Source organism: Myotis myotis, unplaced genomic scaffold, assembly GCF_014108235.1.
Source record: "Myotis myotis isolate mMyoMyo1 unplaced genomic scaffold, mMyoMyo1.p scaffold_m19_p_15, whole genome shotgun sequence".
Taxonomy (NCBI): domain Eukaryota; kingdom Metazoa; phylum Chordata; class Mammalia; order Chiroptera; family Vespertilionidae; genus Myotis; species Myotis myotis.
In genome coordinates, this window is record NW_023416319.1 from 6193058 (window position 1) to 6204086 (window position 11029).

An 11029-nucleotide genomic window follows, 5' to 3' on the forward strand; every position below is an offset into this window, starting at 1 on the left:
ATGATGGGGAGGCAGCCAGAGGGGAAGGACACAGCAGAAATAAGAGGAATAATACCAACCGCCCCGGTTTCCTGGGTGGGAGGTCTTCCTCCTCAGGGCCCTTGCTGGGCATCAGCACACCCCAAACTAGGGGAGCAACTGAAGCTTACATTGGTCAGGACCCACCAGAAGAACAGAACCAAGAGGAGATGGTGCCATCTGAAGCTGGCAGGCTCAAGACCCCAGAGGAGCTGGTATTTCAGTCTGAGTTCAAAGGCAGGAAGAGACTGATGTCCCAGGTCAACAGGCAGGCGAGAGGAATTCTCTCTTACTTGTGAAAGGGCCAACCTTTTTGTTCTATTCAGGCCTTCAACTGATTAGGTCAGACCCACCCACAGTAGGGAGGGCAATCTGCTTTACTCCGTATCCTGACTCAAGTGTTGATCTCGGTGGGAGCTGCCTTCTCCTTGCACCTGTGTTATGGCTGTGAGAAGAGAGCCCCCAGGGAGCTGCTGCCTCTTTGCCTGACCCCACAATGAGATTCATGGAGTCGTCAGACATGCAACTTGCAGCAAAGATGCCCAGCTAAGCCCAGATGCCACATGCCAGGCTGTCTCTGGAGGCTCCAGGCATCTGCTTCCTACACTCTAAAAGCTCAGGAGTGAGACCAGGAAAATAAGGGGCAGCTGTGTGGGTCACAGAACTACACCATGAGCGCAGCCTGGCTGCCTCCCGTATGCCCAGACCTTGGATCCAGAGGCCAGTTCTGCTGAGGGCGGGCGCGCCCTTCCCTGCTCCGCATCTGGGTCACGGCTTCCCTAAGTGTTTGTCTCTCCGCAGGCTGAAGTAAGCAGTGACTAAGCTTGGAAGTCATAAAACCTGGTGCTAAACCTGTCAGTGGGGCCGATCCTGGGGGTGTTCTGTGGCGGGGCAAGGCCTCTTGCCTCCAGCTCCTCCGATGCTCCGGGCAGTTCCTGCCTAGAACCCACACAGCTCCCATAGCCCTGCAGCTTCCCAGGTCCTTTCTGATGGCCCAGGATCATCCAGCTGGGATCCACCTCCGATCACAGAGCAGGGCTGAGCCTGGGAGGAAGAGGAACCGAGACCAATGTGACCAGATGACCCAGACTCGGTCACTCTCTGAAGCTCTTGCTGAATCTCTGGGCAGGAAACCCTGAGATTTAATGAAAGTCCTGTCTTCCTGGTGATTTCCAACCCAGCCCCTTGCAATGCCCTCTGCCTCCTGCGGACGGTGTGCACCCACAGTGGCCATGAGACCCAGTCAGGAGCCAGACCTCAGCTCAGCTAAGTCACATGACTGGGGCAGGATGCCTCGCCTGGCTTAGCTCTATGTTTTTTAGCTATAAAATGGGAATGATCGTATCACCTGCCCTGCCTGGCCCACGGGCATTTGGCAAGCCTCAAATAGAATAATATATTCAGAGGATTTGAAAAAGTGCCGCAGAACAATGAAGAAGAATAAGTCTTGAGTTCAACCCAACAGACATTTACCAAGTGCCAGGTTCTTGCCAGGCGCTGTCTTGGCACCAGAAATGCAGAGATGAGAGATGGAGATACAGCTGCTGCCCCCTTGGGCCCAGCGCTCTGCTGGGAGCTTGGAGGAGACAAAATGTATGCTAATAGCAGCACTAACACCATGAATAATAGCAGCCCCATTCCCTGGGCGCTAGCTGCGGGCCAGGCTTGAGCTCAGTACTTAATATGCATTTAATTCTTGAAAAACTATCCAAGGCAGGCATTGTGGTTCCCATTGTGCAGGTGAGGAGACTGAGGCTCAGAGGGGTGAATTCATTTGCCAAGATCATTCAGTGAAGAGGTGGCAGGTCATCCCTCGCCTCCTCCTTGTCTTCCTCCTCCTCTTCCCTCTCTTCCTCCTGCCTCTCTTCTTTCCAAACTCCTGGATCCAGGGATGGTCTTATAGCTCCACATAAGCCTGCCTCTACTAAGTCAGGGCAGGGTGCCCTGCCCCAGGGACAGGAGGGAGCGACTGGGAGGGCATGCGACTGCGCGTGTAAACACGGAACCTGTGTGAGGGAAGAGCCCCCATTGGGCGGTTCTGTCCATGCGAATCCTCTCTGGGGCCATGGCTGCTGCCGGGTCCAGCACTCAAAACCCTCGGCAGACTGTCCGGGCACAGACTGCCCTGGTGGGGAAAAGGGGAGTCCCTGAAGAAAACCCCCAAACCAAGAGGGAGCGAGGGAGATGGAACTGGCACCTTGTCCCCAGCGGAGGCAGGCCTTCCTCCAGCACAGCCTCTGACCCGCTCACAGGGGGACCTCTGAGGGGCTGTTACAGTCCCCTTCCCAGCGGCCCCCAGTGCTGCGTCAGGGCATCTGAGCTCGGGCCTAGGACACGAATCTGACACGTTTTCCAGGTTGTTCCCATCTGGCACTAGCCACCTGCCTCCAAGAAGGAAGCTGGCACAACCGTGGGGCTACTGGAACACACACACCCTAGACTGACCATTGAATTCATTTTTGTGCATTTTGCTCTCCTTCCTTCTGCTCAAGAGAGCTGGAATGACATAGTGAGGCACTGCAGGGGACCTTGCAGCGCCTGTCACGGTGTGAGCTGCTGACAGGACTCAGGGTGGACGGGGAGGCCTGCGGCTCCATCCAGCTCATCTACACACAATGGGCCCATCAATCAGTTAGCGCCGTCCTCTTCCACCCACACCGCCCTCTCGGTGGGTGCCAGTGCCCATGCCCTGTCTCCAGGCCCCAGGCTGGCCGGAGCTCACCTGGCAGGCTTGGGGAAAAGCCTTGGGAGCTTTGGCCTGGCCTGCTAGGAGGCGACCTGGGTTCTGGAAGCGCCTCACCTGTCCTTCTGCTCAGGTTGGACCCGTCTCCCAGAAAGGTGAGCAGCCTCCCTGACCAGTGGCTCCCTCACGTGGAGGTCACAGCATGCCTGACCTAACGCACTGATTTTTAAAAACACAGACTGGCCCCAGCCAGGCCTCCTTTTCCTGCTGTGGAACCTCGGGCAGGTCCTCTCACCGAGCTGGTGTTCTCAGAGATGGGAGAAGAGAGACACCTACTTTGAGGTCTTTCATGGAGATGAAAGAAAAGACGCTGCTGCAAACATCGCAGCTCCTAGAAGGCCTTCCCACCCGCGTCCCTCTCCTGCTGCCCCCTCCTGCCTCCTCTCCTCCACGCTGGCTCCCCGCTCCTCAAGGAAGAGGCCGCCTTTAACCTTCCCAGCAGCCCAGGCCCTGCCCTGGAAGCTTCTCCAGCTTCTCAGAGGGCTGGGCCCAACAGAGTTGGCTTGTGTTTTACTTGTTAGGGTTCAAGGATTGTGGTGACGGAGGGAGGACTCACTTCCCTGGGCTGTGGTTCCCATACGCCAAGAGGACTTAGATATAGCTCTAACCACACGCCTGGGCCAAACATCATTGCTCCCACCCACCAGCACTTGATGCACCCCTTGCTGCTCTGAAGACTCAGAGGATGTAGAGTGAAGCCCTGCCCCCAGGGACTGCCAGCCAGAGGAGACAGCCACATGGCATGGAACAAAGGGCTGCCATGGAAGTCCGCACGGCGGCTGCTGGAGCCAAAGGTGGGAGTGGGAATTCTGCATGGGGAGAAGAGATCGGCTGGCTTCCACATGGGGCCCTCATCATGAGAAGAAAAGGATGAGTTCAGACTTGGCCAGGCGGAGGAGGAAGTGTGGACGCATTCAGGGAACCCCAGGTGTTCAGCGTGGTGGATTACAGGGGAGACCCCAGATGTTCAGTGTGTTGGATCAGAGGGGAGAACACAGGTGTTCAGCGTGGTGGATAAGCGTGGTGGCCACAGATGTTCAGTGTGGTAGCTTAGAGGGGAGGCCCATGTGTTCAGCGTGTTGGATACAGGGGAGGCCCCAGGTGTTCAGCATGGTTTAGAGCAGTGATGGCGAACCTCTGACACGCGTGACACGCGTGACACGCGAACTCATTTTTTTGGTTGATTTCTTTGTTAAATGGCAGTTAAATATATAAAATAAATATCAAAAATATAAGTCTTTGTTTTACTATGGTTGCAAATATCAAAAAATTTCTATATGTGACACGGCACCAGAGTTAAGTTAGGGGTTTTCAAAATGCTGACACGCCGAGCTCAAAAGGTTCGCCATCTCTGGTTTAGAGGGAGGTCCCAGATTTCAGCGTGGTGGATTACAAGTGGGCCCCAGGTTGTCAGGGTGGTGGATTACAGGTGCTCAGCGTGGAGGATAACAGGAGGGCCTCAGGTGTTCAGGGTGGTGAATCAGCAGAGCAGGCAGAGGGGCACCAGCTGCAGAGGACAAAGGGGCAGATGTTGGAGAACTTGTGGCTGGCAGTTCTGGACCACGGGGAGCCTGGGATTTAGTGACATCAGATTAGAGTCTGTGCAGCAAAGCCTAGAGGTGAGGCTGAAGGCCTTGAACCTGGAGGGCCACAGGAGCGCCACTTCTGGGCCAGGCCTGACCTGGAAGTCATGTGTTCAGCCACCTGTTTCTATTTCACTTGTTCCAGGATAAGAATCTTCTTATCAAGGAGTAGGGTTCAATTAACAGTCCTTCCAGTATTTCATGAGAACCTTAAAGGACCACCCCTCACACAGACAGGCACTACTTGCACACACATACACACCTGACGCAGATCCACTACCAGATGCCAAGAGCAGTCCCAGAAACCAGCTCTGCACCCTCCTCACGGTGGGCATTCTGTGCTGCCTGTCGTCTCAGAGGGAGAATCAGGCCTGGGGCTGAGACACCTCTGGGCAACTCAATAGTCATCATTACATTCATTTGCAGAGTTGATGCTTTTTGGGTCCATGAACCTACTTTCTCTCTCTCTCTCTCTCTCTCTCTCTCTCTCTCTATCTATCTATCTATCTTTATTGTTGAAAGCATTACATAGGTCCTCCTTTTCCCCCATTAAACTCTTCCATCCCACTCTCTTCCCTCCCACCCCCAGGCCTTCACCACCCCATTGTCTGTGTCCTGGGGTTATGCATATACTAGTATGCATACAAGCTCATTGGTTGATCTCTTCCCACCCACCCTCCCCTGCCTTCCCTCTGAGGTTCAACAGTCTGTTCTTGCTTCTATGTCTCTGGGTCTCTTTTTGTTCATCAGTTTTATTTGGTTCATTAGATTCCACATGAGTGAGATCATGTGATACTTATCTTCCATGAGCCAACTTTAAAATGAGTATTTCCATCTTCCCAAATCACTGGGACACAAAATAAAATAAGAAAGCTAATATTCAATCTCCCTTCTCCTGGAGAAATTAAAAACTTTGACCACGAGTTCTTCGTTTCTGCTGCATCTAACTCAATTGTTCTTAAGCTCAGGAGTATATAGGAAACCACTTGTGATGTCTATTAAGATGCCAACCCCCAGGTGCCAGCTTCAGATGTTCTAGCTCCTCAGGTCTGGCGTAGAGCCCATGAATCTGAATTATAAGTTGCCCCTGTGGTCAGAGACCACACTTTGAGAAAACGGAAGTTTGGCACCCCCATTACTCACAAACGTATTGAACCACAGGGGCCTTTCCCCCTCCTCTCTCATTTTCTCCTTTCCTTGCGTTACCTCAGCTAGTGAGTGCATCATTGAAGGCATCTGATGAGCCAGAAAAGAAAAAATTTTCTAACTGTGCTGTAACTCTGCCAGAACCCCAGTCTCCATGTGTAGGGAGACGTGAAGGGGTGTGGCAGATGTTGGCTACCTGCCCAACAGCCACCCGCCCCCTCTGGTCCACCTCTTCATGTTCTTCCTTACTAAATAGAACCTCGGTTCTGGTCAGGAATCAGGTAACATATGTTTCACAGCAGGCTGGGCCATGAAATTTAGTTTTCCAGGGAAAAATCTTGATTGGCCAAAATGAGGGGTTTTCATCCCTGGCTGCACATAAGAGTGTCTGGAAGATTTTAAAGATACTCATGAATGAATCCTATAGGAAATCAGTTAAAGCAAAGTCTCTAGGATTTGGATCTTGGCATGGATACTTAAAAACAAAAAAAAAAACAAAAAACCCACCTCCCCAGGTGACTCTAATATGCAGCCATGGTTAAGAACCAAACAATCCCAGTGGTAATTCTATTCTCCTTGCCAGGGATTGATTTAGGAATGAATACATGGCATGGTTTGATATAAAAAGAGACATAAAAGGAAATCAGCTCCATATTCTTCAAAGGGGGCCTTCTGGCCTTTGGAAATGTTGTGTGAGATTGATGGCAACCATCTTGTAACCTTGAGGGACAATCTTACAAAGGTCAAAATGCTGAAGATGACAGAGTAAAAACATGGCAAGAACCTGGGTCTTGCATTTGGCATTGAACTGCTAAGTCAATCAACTGTTGGGGCAGCCTAATCTCTGGACCTCTGTTTATGTAAGATAGCAAATGCTCTTTATTAATTAAATGATTGTTTAGGTCTTTTGGTTGTTGCTGTTTTTAGTTGGTTTCTTTTGTTTTATTGTTGTTTCACCAGCAAAAAGCATCTGAGGTTACACTAGAAGATAAAGAATTCTATGAGGCTGCCTCTTGATTCTAGTTTCCCTTATAATGATGCCCTTCTGATCTTTCTGTAATAAATGCCCACATCTTCCTTCCACACACTTAAACTGAATCAGGTGCCTTTAGGACATCATACTGATTAAGTCCATGTATTCTGGCGCTCAAGTCAACTTGCCTGTGTTCAGTTATGTACTTCACCATTATAGTTGTGTAATTTCTGGTAGTTACTTAAGCCCTTTTCTAAGCCAGTTTGCTCATCTGTAACCTGGGGATAATTTTACCTGTTTCCTATTGGCTATTTACCAGATTTTGGGATTTAGCATATGAATTTAATGAGATAATTCATGCAAAAATCCATTTAATAACATCCTTGGTGCATGTACATGTTGAGTCAAACACAGGGAGTTTGAATTTACTAGAAAAAGTCTCAGCTTTTCAGTAAAGGCAATTCAGCAGTAAAACTGAACGCCTTTCTATGATTATAATTGTGAAAGTCAGCAAAAAGCCTTTGGCAGGCTCTGTCTTAATTCCTGTTTCAAGCAACGTGGTCTCCATGGCTCTTCCCAGGGAGTGGAGTAAACACAGCTTTTTACCTCCTCTACCAAAGCAGAGATGAGGTGAGATGTCCCATTGTACAGCCACCTGGGGAACAGCATGGGCATGCGTGTCACCACAAGCTCTTTTTGCTGCTGCAACCTTGAATGCTCTAAGATCCAGGGTGCCAGTTCCTGACATGTGATTCATCAGACTCAAGACATCCCACAAGATGCCTGTCTGTCCGTGTGTTTCTGTGATGTCTATCACCATGGTACTCAGGCGTGCGTGGTGCTGCTGCCATTTTTTGAAAGAGAATCACAAAGTTGGGAGGAAGCAGCCTCCTGGGTTCTGAGGCCTCTCCTGGTGAGATGCAGCCAGAAGACTGAGAAGGGGTCAAGGCGAGAAGTGGGTCTGCCTCTTCTGAAACACCCTGATCCCAGGGGTGCAGCAGAGTTACAAGTTCAAGGAGCTCCCAGGCCTATCCTCTCCACTGTAGAAGGCCTTTGCCCAGCCACTGCAGGCTACAGTCCCTGCCGGCAGTATCCACCAGTGGCTGAAGACTTCAGCTTGGTCTCCCTGGGATGCTAGCCTTTCATTTGGCTTTGCCAACCGCCACATGGCAGCTCTGAGGTGTGGGATTAGATCTGGAGGCTTTATATCCATGCCTTACTTTAATCACATCCGGTCAAATTTGTTGCAATGAAAATGTGTTTTTTGAAAAACTTTTTCCGACTAAAATGAAGGTGAGGAATGATGGGTAGTGAATAAGGGGTGGGGTGGGTAGGTGGGGTCAAGAGACCCTCCATTGATTTGTCTGTGGTGAGAGCTTCCTATGGACCCAATCCAGACGGGGTCTCAGCAGCACGGGGTGGGGAGTGGTGCCTAGCCCTTGGGTTCTTCCTTCTCTTCTTGCTTCCAAACACTGGGCTTGGTACCCAGAGGCAGAACCTACCCTTTCCCCTTCAAGTCCTGCTTATTCTGTCCATGAGGCTGGTTCAGAGGCTGCACGCAGGCCTTAACACCAAAGCTAATCTGGACACAGAGCCTGGGTGAAGCCAAAATTGTCACCAAAAGGTGACTCTCTTTCTGTATCCCATGGTCTTGCTTGGTTACTCACTCTGCCAGTGTCTTTTTAAAAGCTTTACTATGGATCACTTAGATCCGTGGTCAGCAAACTGCGGCTCATGAGCCATACGCGGCTCTTTGGCCCCTTGAGTGTGGCTCTTCCTAACCCTTAGGACTACCTTAATTAAGTTAATAACAATGTACCTACCTATATAGTTTAAGTTTAAAAAATTTGGCTCTCAAAAGAAATTTCAATCGTTGTACTGTTGATATTTGGCTCTGTTGACTAATGAGTTTGCCGACCACTGACTTAGATAAACAAAAAGTATAAATAACTGGAACATAATTAACACCTGTATGCCCACCACCCCACTTGAGAAACAAAGGTGTTACCAACAGAGTTGAAGCTACTCACACTCCTTCCCCTCCTTGAAATAACCTGAGTTTGGCCCATCACACATATCAATTGGGATTAAGTTTGGCTACAAACAAACAGAAAACCCAGAACATTTACTTACATGAGACAGAAGTTTATTGACCTTCCTAAAAAGAGCTCTGTTGGGGCTGGTGTGGCTCAGCGGTTGAGCGCCAACCTATGAATCAAAAGGTCATGGTGGTTCAATTCCCAGTCAGGGCACATGCCTGGGTTGCAGGATTGATTTCCAGTAGGGGGTGGGCGGGAGGCAGCCAATCAGTGATTCTCTCTATCACTGATGTATTGATGTTTCTGTCTCTCTCTCCCTCTCCCTTCCTCTCTGAAATCAATATATATATATATATATATATATATATATATATATATATGTATATATTTTTGTAAGAGAGAGGTCTGTTGGAAAACAGTTCAGAGCTGTGGTGGAGCTCCATGATACTCCAGGACCAGCTGCCCCGTGAGCCACTGTCTACAGCGTGGTTTCTCTCTCCTGGGCTCAGACAATTGCCAAGCTCCAGCTGTCTTATCTACTCTCAACCCAAAGAGAAGAGAAGGAAAGAAGGGCGAGTTTCCTGCCTCAAGTAAGTGTTTGAAAGCTGCTCGCTACAGTTCCTAACATCCCAAAGGCCAGAACTTAGTCACTAGGCCACGCCCAGTTGCAAGAGGAGCTGGAAGATGCAGTTTTTATTCCAGCTGGCCCTGTGCCCAGTTAAAAATCAGAAGTCTCCTTAAAACTTCAATGAGATACCACCTTACACCAGTTAGAGTGGCCATTATCAACAAGACAAGCAACAGCAAGTGCTGGAGAGGTTGTGGAAAAAGGGAACCCTCATTCACTGCGGGTGGGAATGTAGACTGCTACAACCACTATGGAAAGCAGTCTGGTGATTTCTCAAAAAATTGAAAGTAGAGCTACCATACGACCCAACAATCCCACTCATGGGTATATACCTGAAAAACTCCAAATCATTTATGCTCATTGCAGCATTATTCATGGTGGCCAAGAGTTGGAAACAGCCAAAGTGCCTACGACAGAGGACTGGATAAAGAAGATGTGGTACATGTACACAATGGAGTACTACACGGCCATAAGAAAGGATGAAATAGCGTCATTTACAACAACATGGATGGACCATGAGAACATTATGCGAAGTGCAGTAAGTCGAACAGAGAAAGCTAACAACTATATGATTTAGCTCATATGTGGAATATAAAACTGATACTTATGTACGCAAACAGCAGTGTAGTGGTTGCCAGAGGGAGGGGGTGGGAGAAGAAAGAGGTTCTAATAAGAGGTGACAGGAGATTTGACTTTGGGTGGTGGGCACATAGTCCTAGATTTTGTAAATCAGTAATCCACACATGTAACCTATATATTCATGTTGACTAATGTCAGCCAATCAAATTTAAAATAATTAAACAAACAAAAACTGCAAAAAAAAAAAAAAAAGAAGAAGAAGAAGAAGTCTCCTTCCAAAAGGGAAAGGGAGAGTGAGATTGGGAGACACCTAGTGGTCGCTGCCATATCACAGTCTTAACCAAAACGCCAACTTGGGGCCTCAAATTGTGGAAGATGCCACTTGTTTTTAAAAAGAAACTTTATCTAGTATACTTCAATAAAAAGCACACAAGTAAAAAAGGTCGATGAATTTTCACAAGTGGATCAAGATATAGAATGTTACCGATACCCCAGAACGCCCCCCTTACAACAAAAATGAATTCAATTACAAAATAAAATCCCGTTAGCAGCTGTCTCGTTCTGTGTTGGCTCATGAGAATTTAGTTTGCAGGCCTGCTTTGTCTTTGAGGAGTCTGTTCCCACGTCCTCTTTGGTAAGTATCATTCCCAAAGTATTAAAACGGAAGTTGAACTTCCCTTATGAGAAATCCTAGTAAGGAGCTATGCCCATGGATTTAGTTATAAGCTACGTGAGATACAGAGAGATGGCATTTACTGTGTTCTATTGTGTGCCAACCTCTGACCTGAGTGAAGATGCCACTTAAAATATATATATATAATTGATTTCAGAGAGGAAGGGAGAGGGAGAGAGAGAAACATCAATGATTAGAGAGAATCATTGCCCCCAGCACAACCCCCACTGGGGGTGGAGACTGCAACCTGGGCATGTGCCCTGACCAGGAATTGAACCGTGACCTCCTGGGTCATAGGTCAATGCTCAACCACTGAGCCACGCCGGCCAGGAGTGAAAATACCACTTTTGATGCCATCCCCATTCCTGGATCTGCCACTGGCTGCCCGTGTGGGATATCACCGGGACCTGAAGCCACAGGAGCCGGCTCTGCCTTAGGCTTCTCGTGTGCAAAATGGGATACGATTGCTGTGACGATAAAATATAAAAAGGGAAATGTTGCCTCTTGGCTCCTCAGTGCCATGAAGGCAGGAGCCACCCCACCTCCCGTAGCAGAGCCGACGGCAGAGCGAGCAGGGAGTACACATCTGGTTGATAGAGCCAAGGGCTAGCCTGCCTTCTTCAGCTGGGTCTGAGTCCAGACCGCTA